The following is a 24,165-nucleotide window of genomic DNA, read 5'->3' on the forward strand; positions in this document are numbered from 1 at the left end:
ATAAATAAACACTAAAAAAATTTAAAAAGAAGAAAATAAAAGAATACCCAAGAAACAATTACAGAAACATGACTCTAGTACCTAACTTTTACTTAGTTAACCATAATAATAGTCTTAAATCAGCAAAAAGTTTGGCTTCAGAAAAGGGGGAAAGGAATACCATTAGCTCCTCTCTGTATCCCTTCTCCAACACATATTTAGCCTGACATTTTATTCACAATCATTATTTCTTGTTCTACCATTGGGTAAGTAATCATGTAAAGAATGGCAAAATGTTCTTGCCAATGAAGATCATACAACACCAAGATGGGCACAAAACTAATCTATTGCTGAGATGCTTTTCGTGGTGTATTATGGAAATGTATCTAGGTTACTTGAAAATCTCCTTTTTGAATGTTGATTTTCATATTTTAATACATAGAGAATATATTAATAACTATCTTGCCTAGAAGAGGAATAACAGAAGACCTATAGACATGAAATCATTAAACATTAAAACATCAAGGCCCAATATAGATACCATGTTTACCAGTGTCTCTAAGTATCCCCGAAACCCAGAGAATGACTACAAATGGGATGATTAAGAATGTTTAAAGTTATTTAAGAATGATTAATAATGTTTCATGATTAAGACTATTTAAACATGATTAACAATGATTGAGGATTAAGGAGAAAAAAGATTAATTGTAATCTAACTTAAAAAGTCACTTGTATTAAGTAGGGGCTCAAAAATAAATTTAGACTAATACAGTAATTACATTTTAGCATCCCTATAATGAATTCACTGGGGATAATATAAGAGGGCACATTTACAATGAAACATTCTAGGGGTAAAAGAAAACAAAGATATGGAGACAAAAAAAATGTTGACTCAATTTTTATAGACACACATTTTAGCTTAGTTTGGACAATAAATGCTTACATGTAATTAATCAGTTCCTCTATATTATAATATTAAGACAAGTTTAACCATCTGAAAACACTTTCAGAGATTTGCGTCTTATATTGACAAGTGTAAGATAAAATTTAACAATGTGAAACTAGTATAAGCTCTCTACCTGAGATTTACTCTTTTGTCAAGGGCACAGAAATGTGACTGTAGATATATTGAATAGTCTCACAACTGTTATAAAAGTGAACCTTGAGCACATCATACTAGATTGTTTTGCTACTAGTTTACATTAAATTGAGTATTGGTGGTATGCCCAGTACTATGTTGAAGCCTTAATACTGCAAGGCATTGTTCTTGCCCTAGAGAGATTTACAGTTTGGAAGATAGTCTGTCCATACTGTGAAAAAGAGGGAATAAGAGAGAATAAAGTGCTGAATTCCAAGTTAATTTCTAAGATGGCTTTTTTAAATACTTTGTTTTTCTGTAATAACTTCATTTGTTTATACTATTTGGAACTCTTGTTAATCTACTAGGGCAAGTTATATGATAAAATTATATGAAATATATGATATATTATAAAGCCTGAGATTCCTATAGATAATTTAAAGAGGAAAGTAGGGTAACGAATTCACCATTGTGAACTTTATAAATTAAGAACAGAGATGCTTTAGAAAAACAGTACAATGCTTTACCTCTGTAGATTTTTTTTTTTTTCAACGTTTATTTATTTTTGGAACAGAGAGAGACAGAGCATGAATGGGGGAGGGGCAGAGAGAGAGGGAGACACAGAATGGGAAACAGGCTCCAGGCTCTGAGCCATCAGCCCAGAGCCCGACGCGGGGCTCGAACCCACGGACCGCGAGATCGTGACCTGGCTGAAGTCGGACTCTTAACCGACTGCGCCACCCGGCGCCCCTCTCTGTAGATTTTTAAAGGAAGTGTAGATTTGTTTGTTGCAGCTATATTTTGTTCCTGCCTCTTCCATGAATCGGATTATAATAGCAATTTACTCATATTGGTAAAATATGTATTTTTTTTAGTATTTTTAGTATTTAGTATTTTTATATTTATATTTATATTTATATATATATATATAACTATATTTATATATTTATATTTAGTATTTTTAGTATTCCCTTGATTAGAGTTTAGATATAATTATTTTCTATTGTGGTAATCAAATTTTATTTTACTTTTTTTTTTAAATTTTTTTTTTCAACGTTTATATATTTTTGGGACAGAGAGCCCAGAGCCTGACGCGGGGCTCGAACTCACGGACCACGAGATCGTGACCTGGCTGAAGTCGGACGCTTAACCGACTGCGCCACCCAGGCGCCCCTCAAATTTTATTTTAAATGTCTCTCATTTTAAAATGAAATTCAAACAAAATTTATGATTTAATATGGGCATACATCAAACTATATTTTAGGCTTTTATGTTTAAAACTTAAAATTGGTAGCACTGACTTGAATAAAAAATATTTTATGTACATGCAGAAAAAAATATTCTCATTTCATTTGTCATGTAGAATATATTTTAGGAAATAAAATCATTCATTTAAAAATATAATTTTCTTTACAGAATATCACAGGAATTTCATCTCATGTAAAGTTGTCCATTTCTTATCCCTATTGCATCTAATTACTCTTCAAGCATTGAATTAATTACTGAAATTTCTGTGAAAAATTAGAAGTGCAAATTATTCCTTTAATCATTTATTATTAATTTTGTATTGTATTCTAATTTTTTTGTTTGTGTTGATACACATTTAAAGTATACCAAGTATGGTTGAATTCCGAAGGCGTCTTCTTTATATCTGGGCCACTGTCCAGACCTAAAGCTGCTCAGCATTTCCACCTCTGCCCAGAACTCCACACAAATTCCATCTGGATTGTGTTATTTGGCCCATGGACCTAAATGTTTTGGAGCATCATGAGAGATAATGTGTTACATTCTGAATATAGATTTTAGTTTTCTGCAGAATTTCCACTTAGTGGACATACCATTATGATTCTGGATATACCAGCTTCTGGTTCAGAAGAGAATTCACAGACAAAAATAGGGAAATGAAGCTTATTTATCAAAATTTAGGCAATAGTTCAATTCACTGTCATAGTTTAGAACTCTCAGGGAAGAATGCAAAAAAAAAAAAAAGAAGAAGAAATCTAGGTTCAGAAAGAATAAATTCCACAGGAATACTTAAAATCAATAATGTAAATTAAAGGAAATATTTATTTTGGTTGCAGAAAAAGACAGGAGTTACAAGAAATATGTGTAAATATGTTTGCTGCTATCGGACTTTTATTATCTCATTCACTAGAATTTTGCTAGTTAAATCAGTAACTTTAAGAATAACAAGTACAACTCTATTAACCCAGACTATTTTTATTTGAAAAGCTAATGTACTGAATGATATAGTTGAATAAGCTTGCTTGAAAACAAACAGACTAATAAAAACATAAAATTAATATAAAATGACTCCTGGCTTGTTTCTCAGTCCCACCTCTTAAGTTCTATGTACATTGGTTAGCAAAATCTCTTTAACAATTCTGAACCACTTCTTTAACTGCAAAATAAGGGGAAATAGGGCCTATCTCATAATGTATTCTGAAGGCTAAATTAAACACATAAATGTTCGTTTCAGCAGTTCCAGATTCACTATAAAATTATTTTATTTACATACCAATGACGCAATACACATTTAAAAAGATATAGACATTTATATTCTACTCTAATTTCTTCAAATTGAGGTTGAAAACCTTCTTCTATAAAGGGCCAGGCAGCAAATAATCTGAGTCACAACTACTTATTTCTGTCATTGTTACATAAAAGTTGCCACAGGCCGTAGTTAAATAAATGAGTGACTGTGTTGCAATAAAGCTTTATTTACAAAAGAAAAAAGAAAAAAAAAGCTGTGAGCCTGATTTAGCCCACAATCATTGTTTGCTTATCCCTGGAGTAGGGAATTATATTTAGTATTAGAAATAAAGCACAGAATAAAAAGAAGAAAAGAAATTTAATAAATAGAACAAAAATTTTTCCTCTCCTGTTACCACTCTGTATTTGTTGTCCTGAGCGATACTGTTTTACCATGGCTTAAGTCATATGATTCTCAACTTCCAATGTTTAATTCTATGCTTTCCAGTTTCGTATGTTCAAGTGTCTTTTTTTTAATGTCTCTATATCAAACTGATTATATAAAAAAATTCAAAACAAATTCTCTCATAAAGCAAATAAGATTCCTCTTCCCTATTCCTACGAATGGCATTGCCATTCTTGAAATTGTATGGCTATGAAATCTTAACATTGTTATGATATACAATATTCGTTGACTGATATAATCCTAATTCCCCAATCCTTGTCTTCCTAAGCATTTTTTCAGCCTACCATAGCTGTGTCACAGAGTTCTATCCATTGAGGTATATGATGCATGTAGTGAGTATTTTAGAAGAGAATTCTGTCCTTTTTCTTTCTTCCTGAAAGATAGATAGGATAACTTGGGGGCAGAAGCTATCCAGTGACCATGAAGAAAAGGCCATAAGAATAACAAATACATCAGCTGTAATATAATTATGCCTCTAAAGACTAAGCCAATGCTGGCAGCCTTAACCTCTAAACTTAAGGGAGGAACAATCCCGAATCTGTTTAAGCTACTGTATTCAGGTTTTCTATCCTGTACAGTGAAAGCATCCTGATTAAGTTATCTTTGTTTTTTTTTTCAACTCTTTAACTCCCAGCCCTGTTATATTGTTGGTTTCCAAATTCTGTTGATTCTTTACTGAGAAAAATGTTTCTATTATTATTCCCAAACATTGCATTCTGATTCACCTATTTAGATGAAACTTTAAATTATCCAGAGTAAAAAGATATGGAAGAAAAAACTCTAATGTTCTATTATTAGGGCGCCCACATGTCCTAATTTTCTTAGACAGTTAACACCTGGTGTACTGGTGTAATTATTAATAGCATTCTTTTCAACAGTGTCTAGATTTAACAATAAACTATAAGTTGTCTATAATCAATCTATTATTGATTCATGTAGATCAGTTTAGTTAATAATCTAAATAGTGGAATCTTAAAAACTGGACAGACTGACATTTAGTGGATCTGGAAGAACATAGTGACATTGATTGCTCCATTTATCTCAGTGTCAAGTTTTGATTTCTGCATTGGATATTTCAGCATCCTCTGTGATACATATTAGGCTAGACTTAAATGGTTTGGTATAATTGAAAGCTGTTGTTTTGTTTTGTGGGAAAGTCAAGCACGAAACTGTATCGTTTGAAAAAAGCAGGATTCATATCGCAATGACTCATTTTCTAAACAGACCTCAGACCTTTTATAGAATCTCCCACTCCTGTTGCTGTCACCAAAAGCAGGTACTGTTCTTCACTTTTGCATCAACATCAGATGTGGATGACTCAACAGAGGCTTATTTTACTCCTAGCACACTCTCATTAAAAACTGAAGTTTACTTAAGGTTGGCTCAACTGCTTTAAGTTACATAGATAAAGTTTGCATCACTGGGATTTAGAAAATCTTGCGGTCGAATCAGCAAAGTCCAGAGGTTACTGTTGTGGCTTGTCACAGTAAAAGCAGTTAATGAATAAACAACTTTTCTTTCTTCCCCCTTCACAGTGAACCATGTGAGTTATCATACACATCTCAATACAACCTAATTGGACCTGGTCCTATTTTTTTCCCTTTTAAAATACCACTCCAGGGTGCCTGGGTGACTCAGTCTGTTGAGTGTCTGACTCTTGGTTTCAGGTCAGGTCATGACCCCAGAGTCATGGGGAGTGAGCCCTGCCTCTGGCTCTGTGCTGAGTGTGGAGCCATTCTCTCTCTCTCTCTCCCCTTCCCCTTTTCCCCCACTAGAGTTCCCTCTCTCTCTCCCCAAAATTAAAAAAAATACCATTCCATTTTCACTTTAGTTTCTATTCTGAATAACTCAGATAAACTCTCTTCTAAGTTTAAGCTAAATTTTTGGAGACTATCTTTCTGAATACTGTCCTACCAGCAGTTGCCTCTATATATTTGCTGTCATCCTAATCATCAGATGTTGAACTTTTCTTTTATGTATTGTCACATGAACACTGCATTTTTTCATTTAATATCTAGAAAAATCAGATTATTTAAAATAAATTAATTTGGATTTTTGTACAGCTTTCAAAGTCTTTAGATTCCCCTCTGAAGTAAGCTCAAACACCTTAGCTTGACATTTGCGGTCATGAACAATAAATTTCATTTGTTGCATCATCTTTGTCGCTTCAAGCCCCTAACACAAACCCTTGTTCAAAGAGAAGCTCATAGTTCCTTTTCATTTCTTAGTTTAAAGTTTTACTCAAACCTTCTCCCTAACCGTAATATGTTCCTCTCTTATTCCTAAAAGAAATCTAAATAACTATTTGTGTCATAATGGAAAAAACTTCTTGTTCAAATGAGATCATCTGAATTTCTTTCTTCTCTGACTCTACATAGGACGGGCATTTGTGAAATATGTTTTGGCACTTCAGTATGTCCTACTTGAATTAATAAGTACTTTTTGATGTTTCCTGTATGTGTTTCCCAAATAGTTCCTTGAGAGAAATTATGTATTTGATTTATATCCCATTTTTGCCAATTATTACAGAACCATAAATATGTGTAAAATTTTAAATGAGCAACTTTTGGTAAAAATTGAGTGAATGGGTATAATGTTGACCAAATTTAATAATATGTGGACATATAAAGACTCTTTGTCTTACTCTTGTGCTAGCTTATATTTAAATATGCTCTTCAGGTTATTTCCCCCAGTTTTTAACCTCTTCCTGCAAATTACAATATGTGTAAAATGGAGGAACTATGTTCTCTACACTATTTGTATCCTAGGCAATAGTAAAGCGTACTAAAGACATGAGCTCTTCCTAAATATTCTATGACTTCCCTCAGTAACTTTCTTCTGTATTATGTTCCCTGAGGAGTCAGAATCAGGTTCCCAATCCAGCAGTTCCTACTTGAGACAGAAGAGCGCATGATGATTTTGATAACTGCTAGATTAGAAAGTGAATATGCCTTTCTCACTGCCAGAGACGTTGTCTGTGGCCAAAGGTGTCCCCATTTCCTATCGATGTACACATAGAACTCTCATTAAAACTGTGGAAGTTTTGAATGCACTTCTCCAAGGGTATGTACCCCTTTGTGCTAAAAGATGAACATTCCTAAAATAAACTCCTTTTACATCTAAATTGCAACTTGCAGGAGGTCTCACTCCTGAGCTGTGCACAAATAAAGAGGAGGAAGACTCTCCTGTGGATAATGAGTATATGCAGAATTCTTTAGTGAATAATCACAGATACTGGTTAAGGCAAAATGCAGCTGTGCATGCATAATAAGAGTCACAAAAAGCTGTGCTGTTAGGAGCATGATTCGCTGCTGTGGGTAAAAGAAATTAATCTGGAGATGAAAATGTTATTATGGCACTGGCTTAAGAAACTATACAATAAACTTAATGTAATTACATTTAATATAAATTTAAGAATGTAGCATAGTCACTGGATTTGAACAAGATGATTCTAAGAGAATATGAAAGACCCATGATGGTAATTATTTAATAATGCCTCAGGAAACATCTATTTAGAAAGTTGGATATGCTTTTCAAAAACAAAAAAAGAAAAGAAAGTTGAATATGCTCAAAAAGTTAAATACAAACAATAAATTATTTACATTTAGGATGGGTAGGTTTTGAAAACTATCATTTTGCTGACTAAGATCACACTCTAATCTGGATTTGCCAAAATTGGGGCTTGGGACCCAAATCAGGCTTGCATAGAAGAAAAGGAGAAAAGGGATTGGCCCTTTGACCCTCATCTTGCCCCTTACTCTCTTGTTTACTTTGTCACTGTTCTTTCTTTTTTGTCTCTGCACTTCTGATTTTCTACATTCTTACTCCCCCACCCCCCCCCCCGCTCCATTTATATTTGACCTTTACCTGTTCACCTGCATCCTTTTCACCCTTAATAGCATCCCTCCTCTTTTCCTATATCCTTACCCATGATATTCAGGGAGTTAAAGTTTTTATGTTATTTCATGTAGATGAAAAACAGGAGAATGCAAAACCTGTATGCCAACCCTCCTCCATCTTCTACCATCTTCAAGGATTATTGGTAGGTAAGCAATAGGTAAATAAACACCAAAATTTAGCAAAAATTGGCTAAATTGGCTGTTGTATGTTATATAATCAATTAGTCAAGAGAGAAAAACTGGGAAAAACTATCATGATGGTGTTTTTTTTAATGTTTATTTATATTTGAGAGAGAGAGAGAGAGAGCATGAGCAGGGGAGGGGCAGAGAGGGAGGGAGACACAGAATCTGAAGCAGGCTCCAGGCTCTGAGCCATCAGCACAGAGCCCAACACAGGGCTCAAACCCATGAACCTTGAGATCACTACCTGAGCTGAAGTTGGTCGCTTAACCAACTGAGCCACCCAGGCACCCCATGAAGGTTTTTATAAGTATCTTGTCCTCTGAATGTGAGTCTTGAACTCAGGACCCCAAGATCAAGAGTCACCTGATCTACCACCTGAATCAGCCAGTCACCCCAAACTATCATGATGTTGATGAAACAGCAGGGACTCAACAGAGCTGAGGGCGAACCTTAACTCTGCGATATACAGTACTAATTTGTAATTTATGCTAAAAATAGCTGTTGGACTTAGCCTTAACATATTCTACAGTCTATTTCTCTCTTACCCGATTATCTTTTATTTTTATTTTTTAATTAAAAAAAATTTAATGTCTATTTATTTTTGAGAGACAGAGAGAGCGAGACAGACAGAGAGAGAGAGAGAGGATAAGCATGGGACAGGCAGACAGAGGGGGAGACACAGAATCTGAAGTAGGCTCCAGGCTCTGAGCTGTCAGCACAGAGCCCAACTTGGGGCTTGAACTCACTATCCATGAGATCATGACCTGAGCCAGAATCAGAAGCTTAACCGACTGAGGCACCCAGGTGCCCCTATTATCTTTTATTTTTTAAAAATAAAAGATATGTTTTTAAAAGGGTATGTAGTTTTTAAAAGGGTATGTAGTTCCCTAACTAAGAAGTACAACTATAAGCCCACAGAACTTCCATAAGAAGTATTCTGTCCACGGAAATATACTAATTCTGGGAACTGGAAGCCCCATTATGTAACTTTAGTTGATAAATTCATCCCATCAACATAGAGTTCTACTATAAATGTTTGAGTATGCATGTCTCATTACCACCAGCCAGTGAACTTGGTTTCAGAAGACTGGGATGTGTAACTCAACACAAGAACAGAGAAAGCGTCTTTTAGGTAAATGTTTCTCAAGCCTGGCCACATATTTGAATTACCTGGGGATCTTTTAAAAAGTACATGTTTTGTCCCCACCTCAAAGTTGTCAAGGATGGGGTCTGGGCATCAGTATATTTTAAAAACTTCCCATGTCTTTCTAAAAAGTGCCCCTTGATATATGACCATCTGCTATAAGTAATTGGGTTACATTTATGGTTGGAAGCTCCAGGGAGGTCATAACCCTACAATTCGTTTTTCAATAGGCAAGTTGAGAGATGTAATCATCCAATTTCTGTATTAAAAATTTTGGGGCTCGGGGCGCCTGGGTGGCTCAGTCGGTTAAGCGGCCGACTTCGGTTCAGGTCACGATCTCACAGTCCGTGAGTTCGAGCCCCGCTTCGGGCTCTGTGCTGACCGCTCAGAGCCTGGAGCCTGTTTCAGATTCTGTGTCTCCCTCTCTCTCTGACCCTCCCCCATTCATGCTCTGTCTCTCTCTCAAAAATAAGTAAACGTTAAAAAAAAATTAAAAAAAAATTTGGGGGCTCTAAGTTGTTGGTGTGAGATGTCAACTACACGAGCAACATACTGTCGGTCCCAGTACCTGTCATAATTGTTTGGATGCCAGTCTACCTTCATAATTCTCCCTAAAAGCATTTGAGTCCATATAATGCCTTTATTGTGTTTTAAAAAGCTTTCCTCAACCACCATTTTAGCTTTAATTATTCCATCTTCTTTCTGTCAGTTCTGTCTGTTGGCAAGGTCTGTCTGTTGGTGAAGCATCATCCCTGCTATATGAAAAAGATGGTCGTTAAGGAAACTATTATTATAATGCTTTTGAGTTGTGTTCCCTCCAAGGTTACCAGGTTGTCTTCTGGAACTGATAAAGTTACCATTAATCATGAGAGAAGAAAGTTACTATTTCCCCAATCTATGCTGCTGCCACCACTCAAAGCATTATTAGCACAATTGAATAAACCACTACCACTTTCTCAAGCTTTGCTATGCAGCTGGGTCAATTTAGTGTTTCATTTACTGTACAAATATTTAATTAAACTTTAATAGGTGTCAGGTTCTCTGCTAGAAGTGAGAAGTAACTGTTTCTGTAGTCGACAATACTTTTAGTGCAGTTTCTGCCTTCTGTTGACATCCACAGAAATAACATGGCAACCAAAATCATTGCCCTGCCCTAACTTCAGCTCACCCAAGGAGAAAAATTCCTATTTCCACTTTTGTGACACCTTCTTTTATTTTGGTACAAAAGCGCTATTGGCTTGTTATTGGACTCTTCTCACAGCTTTTTCATTTGAAAATGTTTTTGACTGGTTCTTTTTGTTTGTTTGGTTGGTTGAACGGTCTACTTTATTCCCTAGGGAACTTGAAGAGCTGTGTGCTTATGTGTGAAATGGAAAAGGGACTTTTATTCTGAATGACATGCACCATGTTCTGTTAAATAATGTTTGTTTGTTTGTTTTCCTTTTCCCCACAAGCTGAAGACATTGGTCTTGGAAAAATTCCTCACCATCTGTTCCTCAATCCTTTATGCTGACAAACTCTGAGAGACATTTTGTGGACATAGGGGAATTATATGTAGGCTCATGATATGACACTTATAATTAGATATAATTATTTCATTGATCATTTATTACACATTTGTACCTTTAAATTTTATTACTATTTACCATGCTTTAATAATATACATTTGTTTTTATAAGAAACTATTTAAGAGGCACCTGGGTGGCTCAGTTGGTAAAGTGTCCAACTGCAGCTCAGGTCATGATCTCACAGTTTGTGAGTTCAAGCCCCACGTGCTGACAGCTCAGAGCCTGGATCCTGCTTCAGATTCTGTGTTCCTCTCTCGCTCTGCCCCCCCCCCCCCACTCGTGCTCTCTCTCTCTCTCAAGAACAAATAAAACGTTAGAATTTTTTTTAAAAAAGAAACTATTTAAAATGGTTATATAGTACATTCCATATAACACACCTCTTAGTAACCAGCGAGAATTTTGTAGGGAAGGGTGTTTGATTTCTTGTCTGAAGTATACGATGTCTGCAGACCAGTTGTTGGAATGCATCGGAAAGAGCTTTTGTGTCTCACTTGAGAAAAGTAACAAAAATGAATATGCAAAATAAACAATAGCTTATCAGCACATCTTATTCAATATTCTAGAAAAGTAGTTTGTAGTCATTATCTAGTCTGTATCGGTATTATCAAACTTGGCAATACATTATGTATACAATCTCTACATTTTTACTATTAGGATCTATATAAACAGAAAACACTATGGAGAGAGTAAAGTCTTTTATTTTGAAACCCAAGAAATGCAATGTATGAACAGCAAAAGGCAGTGGGAGACTGCCAGCCTCTCCATTGATATAGCTCTTTTCATTTTCTCCTGGGGTCTTGCTGGTCATGGGATTGTATCAAATATTCTTAACAGCATGAAATAATCAACAAACCGGAACTAGAGAAAGAGCAAGATCAGTAGGTAGGAAAATGTTCTGATGGATTAAAAAAAATAGTTATGAAATTTGGGGATACAAAACTCTCTCTTATAGTTCTATTAAAAATATGTACTTATAAAATGATTTTTAAAAGCATCATGTGGGTACCTTAAAAAAAATCCTACCCTTGCTCATACTTTCCTGGATGTGATTTATAACACAAGAGCTTCTCAAGTCTAAAACTAGAGAAAAAAAAAATTATGTTTAGGAAAAGCAGCTATTTTAGTAACACTTTTCATTTGCCCTTAAATCTAACATCTTAGAATTATAACCAAGAGGAATAATACAAAATATAATAAACCTCATACTTCCCCAAAGTTTCTCCAATTCACTTCAAATTCTCTTTCATGGAAGTTCTTTCTTCTCACTCATATATCACATATTATAGTCTCAGCACTCTGCCTACATGCACTTTCTTTTTTTTTTTTTTTTAATTTTTTTTTCAACATTTTTTTATTTTTTGTTTTTGGGACAGAGAGAGACAGAGCATGAACAGGGGAAGGGCAGAGAGAGAGGGAGACACAGAATCGGAAACAGGCTCCAGGCTCTGAGCCATCAGCCCAGAGCCTGACGCGGGGCTCGAACTCACGGACCGCGAGATCGTGACCTGACTGAAGTCGGATGCTTAACCGACTGCGCCACCCAGGCGTCCCATGCCTACATGCACTTTCTAGGGAAATGTTCCATGTGATACATTTATATCATGGGGGTCTACAGACTTAATGTAAATTTGTAGTTCCCAGTGAGAAATTTTTAATTTTATACCTTCACTTTTATAACAATTTATTATTAAAACAGTATGGATAACCCAAATAGAAGATTTTTTAAATGCTACATGATTTTAGTGGGGCAGGTGGTGGTGGTGTGGCTTGTATTTGTCTTTGTTTTTTGATTTTGGTGTTAGTTCCAAATGATAATTTTCACCATTAAGAAATTAGTAGCAAGAAATAGCATTACCTTTCAGTTTATGTTAAAGGTATGGTTAGATCAAATTTTACCATTGATTATCTCAAATTAAATAATACTGTTTGCATTGCAATAGATTTTCATGACAATGGTCTTGAATGAATCACCTCTTTGCGTGTTCACACCCTTACAGCATGACTTCAATGTGACTAGCAATCCATTTATGCACCTCTAAGAACAGAACTGGCTTCTGTCTCACGCTGGCCAACAGAATGTGGCAAAAATGATATTGTGTGAGTTTGACTCAAGAGGTCTTGCGGTTTCCATCCCTGCCCTCTCAGAATGCTTCACCATCATGAAAGAAAGAGTCTAGCCTGACAGTATATAAAAAGCCATGTGGGTAGGAACTAAGACATCTCAGCTGAAGCTGGTACCAACCACCAGACTTTGTAAATGAGGCCATGTTGGGCAATCCTACCCAATTGCCTTGTTGATGCATAAAATTCTGAGGAAACTGTTTTTAAGTCATTGAGTATAGAAGATAACTCATGTAGCCGTATTCTATTTTTAAATATTAATATATTTTCCATCGTTATATGAACATCATATTGTTAAACGTCATATCATTAAAACATCACATCTTTAAAATTCCCTAATCCAAAGTTCCCTAAAATTACTTAATTATAAGAAATAAAATATAATTTTTATTGAAAAAATGATAAAGAATAATTAATATTTTTCCATCTCAATATTACAGTTCACCCCGCCAATATTTGGGGGAAAGTTTTTGACTCTTAAATATTTTGGGGGGCTCAGAGGTTGGAAAAATAGTTTTATCTTGAACTCTGGGTAAGAAACTAGTATTAGGTGTTTCATGACAGAGAGAAAAACAAAATCTTCCATGATTCTTTACATTTCTGAAGGAAGATATTTGAAGACATATTTTGTTCACCATAAGAATGCATTTTAGGGTGGCTTGGGTGACTCAGTCAGTTAAGCCTCCGACTCTTGTTTCGGGCCCAGGTCATGATCTCACAGTTCCCAAGATCTGTGTCCAGCTGGGCTCTGACAGTGCAGAGCCTGCTTGGGATTCTCTCTCCTTACCCTCTGCCCCACCCCATGAACATGCACTCTTTCTCTCTCTCTCTCAAAATAAATAAATAAACAACAACAAATAAAGAATGCATTTTAGGGGGAAACATTGATCCTCCACTTTCATATTGGCTTTTTACTATATAGTATCTTTGTTTATTTAACTATAAAATCAATAATCTTCAATAAAATATTTTAGACAAATGGAACTAGATTGAAAAAAAATAGTTATCTAACAGTTTGAATTGCGTTTCAGTAGAAGTTTAGAATGGTAGACATCAGAATATTATTAGAAATCAAAATGACCTCTCTTGTTTTGCTCTGGAAAAATATTGATGAGCTGGAGAGCTAATTGGGAGGGAGAAAGTTATCAAATACATTCTGTATGGGAAGTGATGTGGATAATGTAAATCAAAGACTAACAAGCAAGTAACTCCTTCAAGGAAAGAGCTTGGTTATAAACTATTGGAACCCTGAAAACTAGTGTTTGTTTTATCGTTATTTACATTCTCCTCTTTTAAATCTGCATTAAGAGATGCCTCTTTTGCATGACTATTTAAGTGTTCTGTATTAGGAACAATGATCTTTATACATATCCATGTTAGTTTTTAATATGGGATATGTATAAAACAGTCTCAGCGAATAGGACAAGTTATCATTAGTGGGAAAGACTACTTTCATACTAGTTTACAATTTAAGTTTAGGTAAAGTATAGGTAAAGGTATGCAGAATGAGATGCCCCAGAATGTGCATAAAGATTATTTTGAGTTAAAAGAAATCAAACCCAGCAGATACAGGAAAGACTTGCTGCCTTCTCCATTTACATTGGAAAGAAAAGCCTGTAACAGGAAGACAACTACTAACAGACTCTCCTTTACCTAAGGAACTGACCTGCATAACAGGGCAAATTTGTTTTTCCAAACATTTTTTACCTTCTTACAAATGAGTTTTCTCCCCTCTGAATCCTCAGCCTCTACCCCTCTCCTTAGCTCATATGAGCCTCCTCTTGTCTCACTGTCTTTGGAATCTCATGCCTGTGTGGATTCCCCATAGATACACCTATTAAATTTGATTTTCTCCTGCTAATCTGTCTCATGTCAAAATGATCCTAAGTCCAGCTAGACGGACCACAGGGCAGAGGAAGTTCTTCTTCCTCCACGATAGGTAAAACTCCGTTTAGTTTTAAGTTTATTCTGTAAATAAATTATGAAAGGATACAGACATGATGTCTTAGACATAACATCATGTAAAAATAAAATGATTATTTAGGAACAAAATAATAAAATTTAAATATAGACATGATGTCTTAGACAATAACATAATGGAAACATAAAATTAAAATGATTATTTAAAAATAAAATAATAAGAGTAGAAATATAAAAATAAAAAATATTAAGTTCACTTAACATTTTAAAGCTACGTATGATCTCCCAAGTGACACACCGCAAAACTATAGAGTGCTTTCTTGTCCTTGAGCTGAATTATCTCCATGTTATATAAAGAGTAAATATTTATACCCTCAGTTCCTACAATAAATATAGGCATGCCATAGGAGACATGATGTGAAAGCATTTGTTTATAACTACCTTAATAAATATCATTCTCCTGCCTAATCTTTATACTGTAATGCACTTTAATTTGACAATAGAATTGACTATCTCTTTCCTGAATTTAAAGGTATGTAAATGATGCAATTTTCACCTCAGCCAGAGACCTTTATTTTTCTTTGATTGTGTCAATGACACAGGCAGAACATAGCCAAAGCTTCAAAAACTTTAATAGTTAACCATTTATAAGAAGTGGCACCTTTTAAATTAGCAAGACACCAAAAAGCATCTGTGTAAGAAATGTCAGAATGAAATACAGCAAAGCTGGCTTCATACTGAGAATCTTTATCAGAGTGCATAAGTCTTTTCCCTTGTGGTCCTTATCCTAGCACGAAGATCATAGGGGAAATAATTGCTAAAGGGTGCATCCAGCTGAGTTTCTATTTTATCTTTACATTTACGAGAAAGAAGATAAAGGGCAGTGCTCAATCTAGCAAGATTAGAGTTTATGGTTCCCCTTGGATGTTAGTCTTGAACTTGGGTAATACAGGTTGCATTTCCTAACGAACTGACCATGTGTGAAGATGAACAACTTAAGCCTTCTCTAAACAAAAAAATATTTCCAGTGGAATACAAAGGCTCCACAATTAATTAGTCTTTTTAAGAATTTTTTTTATGGCTTGATTTACTCTCAGGTTATTAGGATATGCAGTCATATTCCATGTTTAACCAATGGGAAAAAAAGGAGACAGTGTATTTCAACCTAATAGAGAATGAAGATCAAGGTAATTAAAACAAAATTGAATAAGGAAGACCAGAGACTCAGGGTGTGAGAGCACCTTTAATAGAATCATTTGATTGACCTGCTTCAGGAACAATATAACACAGTGTTTACTCAGAAAACTTTAGGTGTTTGGCAGAATTTGTCATTTTTGTTTTGGAATAGGGAATGTCAATGGTGGTATATACTAATAGGAAATAAGAAACCAAATTAAACTCTAAGTATGCTCGAGCACATAGCTATATCATTAAAAAAATAGTTTTAAAGAGCTTACCTTCCTTGTACTTTAATTAATGGTCTCCTGCACAGCAAAAACTAAAGAAATCTGCACTTCATATTTATGTATTCATTTATTTATAGTCTGCTCTGGTATAGAAATGTTATAAGGTAGTTAAATATTATGTTAATGTGTATATCTTTCATATTTTTGACTACACAAAGATATCCTAAACTATCTAAGATTTCTCAAAATCAAAGAGTGTGTTAATCATTAGTTTATCGATGATTGTTGACTGTTAATGGTTACACACCAGTACAGTGCAGATCAATACTTTAAGTTTTGCATTCTTTGATCGACAGCATGTAAAGAAGATAGTCTACATAATATTACCTTAGGTTGGTTTTACAAAATCCCACTGTATTGAAATATAAATGTTCTTGGTTTAAGATGCAACTATTTGAAAGTGTTGTGGAAAAAGATTTACTTGTGGTTTTTCAAAGTTACCGGTTAATTTCTATTGATCAGCTGTAACTGACATGGATATAAATTCAATTGTTTATATGAATTGATTGATATCTAGATTAACATTCTTAAAACTGTCAATAAGAACTTGTTCTTTAAGACAGATAATCTAAAATTTTACCTGAATTTCACTGAAAAATAAAAAGTTTAGAGAAGTACATGAACACATCAATGACTGCAATACTCAAAGGGAATCTTTCTAGAGTATTAACTGTCAACTGTTTTAATCAGTGCAGCATAAAATCTTGACAAGGTCAGTTAAAATGACTTTCCAAGTATTTAGTATCTATGTCATATGCATCAATAATTAATTCTGGATAATTTTATGTTTTAGAAGACAGGCTTGGATAATAGGAACAGTACAGACTTTAAAGAAAAAGAAAAAAAAATGGTTCTCATCCCAAATGAACTCTCAACTAGGTGTGAAATCTAAGGACTAATGACCTACCTTCATTAAAGACTTATTTTCTTATTTGTAAAATAGAGGTAACATTTTACACATGACTGTTAAGGAACATTTAACACATTGATTCTTACATAGCTTACATTGCTAAATAGCAAATAAAATGGCCATTTACCAATTTTCTTTCTTTTGTTTCTAAGAAAGTGGATTTCTGTAAGTTTTTCTTCCAATTCAAATGTTAAGACAGAAATTAGTCAAGCATAAAAATATTCACAATTTTACTTGTATCCATATAGTATTACATTTGTAAACCTGGTAATATTGACAGTCGAGTTTTATGTCAGCATAAAGTGTGTAATTGTCACTGTGAATGCAAAGCAAGTAAAAATTAGGGGCTTAAACAGGAGAACTAAATAGGACTGTTAATGTGCCATCAAGTTCATGTTCGCTGTGTCCTCGATGTTTAGATGCTAAGGGCTGAGAAAGGAGTTTGCGCACACACACACACACACACACACACACACACAACCTGTCTTCTGCCTAATCTTTCCATGATTTTCTCTTCCCTGAATTTTCACTCTGAAAATGATGCAGTTTAATACATACTTATGATCAGAAAGTGTCAAGATGTACTAAGCGTAAATGTATGAAAGCAGGTTTTAGAGACCTAGTGAACAGGTGAAAAATGCTAAAAGCACTACAACCTACTGTGTTGTCTTTGAATCTTGTTTATTTCATTTCACTCTTCCACACTCAAGTGAAATCTTTCCCCTCTGATTTCGTTTGTTCTTCCACTCATCCAGAATGAGTCTCCCATGAATTCTTTAATCATGAAAGCATAGCTTGGATTCCTTATATTAAGTCCTTGGTTACAACTCAAATTTACATATGAAAAAAAGCTATCCATGTTTCTTTATTTACACATTTTTGGCAAAAATATAAGATGTTTAAAGCACTTGGGTGCTGTGTGTATACTGTTTATTTCATATATATGTATTCTTTGGAATATATCTGCCCTTAAAATAGTTTTAAGATTAATATTCTTCCTCAAATCATAAAGAAGCATAAGACTTGCTAATTTATATTACAATTATGAAAAGTAAAGAGAGAATCCCTATATAACATTTCATCAATGACATCTAAGAATGAGTGTTTGTGTTTACAATTTTTTCCTGAGAATTATATTATTAAATAATTATCATTAACAGAATGTCTGTTAATGATGATACTTTTGTGTTTACTAATTAACAAAAAGTGTAAAAGTTGAATGCATTACGTAAATTCCAGTTAAATACTTTTCTATTCAGTGACTATTCAATGCAATAAAACTCACTGCAATATTATTTGACAATATGAAATAGTTCTAAATATAACAATGTTGTAGGCATATAATATCAACTTATAAAATAAAAATGAAATATTGATATTTGTATATATTAATATATTAGAATATATATTGGTAATCTAACAAAAGAGAGCAGTATTTTGACTTTAAACAGAAAGAAAACATATAATAATCATTCCAGATAGTCAAAATGAAATGTATAACACTATATTATTATTAATTCAAACAATATCTTAGTTCTATTTTCTCTAATAATAAAAGTGAAATCCTAAGATTTACCATCCTGAGAACTTGTGGATTAAGTATTCCTAGATATATAAGGATAATTCTGTTGGGTACTTTTTTTGGAATAAAAGAACTTTTCAAAAATTCCCTCAAATGATTTGAGATTTTGATTTGAAAAATAATTGTATTCATTTAAAAAATTTTTTAATGCTTATTTATTTTTGAGAGACAGAGCATGAGTGGGGGAGAGCAGAGAGAGAGGGAGACACAGAATCTGAAGCAGGCTCCAGGCTTTGAGCTGTCAGCACAGAGCCCAATGCAGGGCTTGAACTCATGAACTATAAGATTGTGACCTGAGCCAAACTCTGACACTTAACCAACTGAGCCACCCAGGCAACCCTATTCATTTTAAATGAACAGTTTAGTGCAGTCATATAACTGTAGAAAGAGAAAAAAAATATTTAAAAAAATTAGATTTCAGTGTAGGATAGTTATTGTGCAATATTTTATTTGTGTTTGCTCTCCCCACATATGTTACCTTCCCTAGCTTGGTGAAATCGCCTGGGACTAATGACTGACTTCCTGACCCCAGTCTTAGTTCCTTTTCAGCTACTATGACATCTTGGCCAACATATTAATATGTGTCTCCCCTATCTATTTTTAAATCCTTACTCATGATTTGCTTTTTTAAAAGACTTTTTAAAACGTTGATTTATTTTTGAGAGAGAGTGTGGACACATGTGGGGGGGGGCATAGAGAGAAGGGAAAAGAAGATCTGAAGCAGCTCTGTGCTGACAGCAAAGAGCGCATTGCAGGGCTTGAATTCAGGAACCAGGAGATCATGACATGAGCCAAAGCTGGATGCTTCACCAACTGAGCCACCCAGGTGCCCTTACACATGAATTGTTTTTATAAGATTTGGAAGTATGACTTCATTTCATCTGCATGGTAACTTTAGACAGTAAGATATTAATTCCCATTTTATAAATGAAGGCATTGACTAACAGAGAATTTAAATAACTTAGTTAGGAGCACCTGAGTGGCTCAGTTGGTTGTGTGTCTGACTCTTGATTTCAGCTCACTTTGTGATCCTAGGGTCCTGGGATTGAGCTCTGCGTTGGGCTCTGTGCTGAGTGTGGAACCTGCTTGGGATTCTCTCACTCTCCTCTCTCTCTCTCTCTCTCTCCCTCTGCCCTCTCCCCCTCCTGTGGTCTTTCTCTAAAAATAAAATATTTTTTTTAATGTTGTTTATTTTTGAGAGACAGAGAGAGACAGAGCGCGAGTTGGCGAGGAGGAGAGAGAGAGGGAGACAGAATCTGAAGCAGGCTCCAGGCTCTAAGCTGACAGCAGAGAGCCTGATGTGGGCCTCAAACTCACTAACCGCGAGATCATGTCATGACCTAAGCCGAAGTCAGACACTTCACCGGCTGAGTCACCCAGGCCCCCCAAAATAAAATAAATCTTTAAATAAATAGCTTAGTCAGAGTTTTGCCAAAAATAAAATATGCAGAGACAGAGTACACTTTTCTTTGTTCGAGCTATAATCTCTCCCTATGTATGGGTTCAATTCTATCTGCCTGTTGCACACTTTCATTTCAGCAATTGATCATTCACGGTCTTTTAAAAAGAAGGAAAGGAGGAAAGGAGGAGGAAATGAGATAAAAGAAACTGTAACTCTCTTCTACTATCATATATTTTCCTATCCTACATCAACTTTAAAGGGCTGCATATTGCAGAATTTATAAATTCAAATGCCTAGAAAGGTCTTTTGGAAATATTATAAGCAAAGCAGTTCTGTATTGAGAAAGATGCATAGCAAGTTCATGGCGGAGATGACCTCAAGCAGGGGTCTACAGTTCTGTCAAATATTGTCTCAAGGAAATGTGTGCAGAAATGGCTAAATCTTCCAATTTTTCAAAGAAAGCCATATATCCAAATTTTTATGCAAAACCTCCTAATTATAAATTTCACAGTGAGTTGTAAATACAACCAATTTATAACTTCCCATCTATGGTCTCTACCTTCACTTTTCCCAGACTGTTTACTGTTTAACTCTCTGATTTCTGGAACCTGCCACTACCACTCCATAATAATGGAGGTTGGCAATGCCTTCATGTCATCTTTTGAACACATTTTAATTCACATCTTAAACAATCACGAGCAGTTCAGAAGTGTGTTTATTGAAAGATTCCTTAATTATTACAATCACTCAAAATAAATGGTGATTATGTGATATGATAGAGATGGTAATTATAATTAAAATGACAACCATATTTAATATATAAATATATCAAATTAACTCAATACTAATTTCCTTAAATTTACACAATGTTATATGTCAAGTATATTTCAATAAAAATTTTAAAAAAGAGATTCCTTCATTTGCCTTTGTATCCTTGTCTACTCTCTCCCTTGTCAATCTCGTCTATTACCATTACCACATTTCAGTTATTATCTGTCATGCCAATAAACTCTCAACCTTAAGCATTTAACATAGATCCCTGTTCATTCCTTATAGGAGTATTGGTATATCCTCATATTCCTATATCCAGGAGACAGCAAAAGTGTTAATTTCCCAAACATACGCCTGGTGGTTATTTTTTTTAACCTCACTAAATATCATTATACTTTTATAGCACTATTTTTGTTTCCTAGACCTTTATTGTTTTATTGTACCTTTAATTATACATTCATGTCTGGATAATGTAATGTATCCCCTACTAGACATAATTTCTATAGGGACAATAATTTTTTCTTTTATCTTTATTGTGACATCTTAGTACCTAATATACTGCCTAGCATGCCATACGCTTGTCAGTAAACAATTTACTGCCTCTCAGCTCCAAATTTCCCCTTCAGTGTATGCTCTGCCATAATGGGGGGAATTCCTCCTTTATGTATTTGTTTCACAGTGAGCAAGATGTTAATTAAGGCTTCTCAGTAGAATATGCTGGAAGGACAATGCAGGAGAAAGGCCTGACCTAAAACTTCTGACCACTCAACAGCAGGTGCACAGTCGTGGGTGTGGGAACATGCTGCCATGTTCTTTCCCAGACAGGAGTTTCTTCAGCAACCTTACAATCTGGGCCTGGTCTGGTGACAACCTTCCCACAGGATTTTCTACACTGACACCATGAAGAACTCCACGCTTCCTGTCTGCACGGGTGCCCCAATTTTCCACTGGTACCCTAGTACCTTCGTTTGCCCTTAGCCCAGTCTTTCCACACACCGACACTTGGGTCACGTGAATGAGATTCCACCGTGTGCCACCTGTGCAGAGGATACTGCTCTCTGCTTGTCCAACAATTAACAGACTGGCTCTGACCCAGAAAATCTGTTACCTTCTCTGCTATTTTGTGGGCTGCAACTGCCACCTTTGCCAACAACGGTTGGGGAGGGAGACACTGGGAGTAGCCTTATTTAATTGGTAAAGTTTAGGTCATTTGCCCAAACAGATACAGGCACACCTTGGAGATACTGCTTGTGGGTTCAGTTCCAGACCACAGCAACAACGCGAATATTGCAGTAAAGCAAGTCAAATGAGGTTTTTGGTGCATATAAAGTGCATATAAAAATTGTATTTACACTACACTGTAGTCTAGTAATTGTGCAATAGCATGCCTTTTAAAAATGTACATATCTTAATTAAAAATACTTCATCGCTAAAAAATGCTAACCATCAACTGAACTTTCAGCAAGTCATAATCACTGATCACAGATCATCATAACAGATATAATAATAATGAAAAAGTTTGAAATATTGAGAGAAGGATCAAAATGTGACACAGAGACACAAAGTAAATAAGTGCTATTGGAAAAGTGGTGACAATAGACCTGCTCAACTTGCCACAAACCTTCCATTTGTAAAAAATATGCAGTATCTGTGAAGAGGAATGAGGTGAGGCACAATAAAATGAAGCTTATATTTATAGTGATGATCTGTCATTGTCAGCTTTTGTAGTGGGCAGCAGGTTCTACACTGCACCTGCAATCGTAAAGTGGAAAGTTTCTTAATTGTATGAACAGGATTCATACACTGGGCAGCCAAAATACATACACGTACACATATATATGTTCTCACTACATATATGCCCAAAGGTGTTTGTTTCGGCATTCCATGCAGTAGTAAAAACTCGAAAAAAAGTCTAAATGTTGATCAATAGAAGAATGTTTGAATAAATTGTGACATGTCATTGGTAGACACTATTTTTGGCTACCCACATGCTAATCTCAATAAGCTACTGTCATTGGCATTCTACTGTAAAGAATAAACACCATAAATAATTCTGAAGTATGTTTTTTGTCTTGGAGTGGCCATGTGAATTACATATTAGCCAATGACATTTGAAGACTGTTACTGAATTTAAAGAGGTCTGCTGTGTAGCTTCTGAGAAAGCTATTTCTCTCCCTATATAAAGGCTTGTGTCTGTGTTTGTGTGTGTATGTGTGTGTGTGTGTGTGTGTGTGTGTGAGAGAGAGAGAGAGAGAGAGAGAGAGAGAAAGACAGAGAACGAAAGAGAAATACGGAGGGAGAGAGAGAGAGAGAGAGAGACACATAGGTTCTACCTACCTACTTCCTGCTTAAGAATGAGGGCATGATGCAGTTAATTTCAGCCAACTAGCTTCTAATTATGAGGTTAAACCTAAGGATAAATGCCAAGGATCAGTGATGGAAAGAGGTGAGACTGGATTATGACATTACTTAGCATTGGCCTCTACTGTCAAATTCTTATTATTTGAGAAAATAATCACCATATTTAAATAGGGAATTGCTGAGAATTTCTAATAAGTAAAAACTAAATGAATCCTTAATTTATTCCATGTTTATCCGATAGACTATGAAACAGCCCTTAAAGATTGGATCAATGTCAATAAATCTTAACAGTAAAATATTGAGTAAAAAAGTACTGTGTTTGATTTGTATGATAGATTTAGTAATTAAGAAAAGTAAAAAAAAACAGCACTACATATTTTTATGGGTGCACATGTAATAACTACATGAAATATGAATAAGAAAGTTGCACAGAAGGTGAGAGAGAAAATTGAATATCAGTGGATAGGATGGAAAGATCTGACATTGCCTTTCATATTTTATTTAGGAATAATATGAAGCAAACATATAAAAATATTTAAATTCGTTGAATCTGGAAAATAGGTACATTGGTGTCTATTATGCTGTTTTTTCTATATGTTTGACATAGTTCACTTAAATATTTTTATCTTAAGGTGTTTGCAAAAAAGTGTTCAATTTAATTCCTAATGTAACTTTGTAGAGAAAACATTATCTTTATATTACAGAATAAAATACTGAGATTCATTAAAATGATATGATATGTCTGTCAGTATTCCAATTACAGTCCCCCCTACCTCCCGCCTCCCAACTTGTTAATGTGACAGCATGGTGTATTTCCCATGGGAAAGATTTACCTATCACTTA

Source organism: Prionailurus viverrinus, chromosome A1 (assembly GCF_022837055.1).
Source record: "Prionailurus viverrinus isolate Anna chromosome A1, UM_Priviv_1.0, whole genome shotgun sequence".
In the NCBI taxonomy this organism is placed as follows: domain Eukaryota; kingdom Metazoa; phylum Chordata; class Mammalia; order Carnivora; family Felidae; genus Prionailurus; species Prionailurus viverrinus.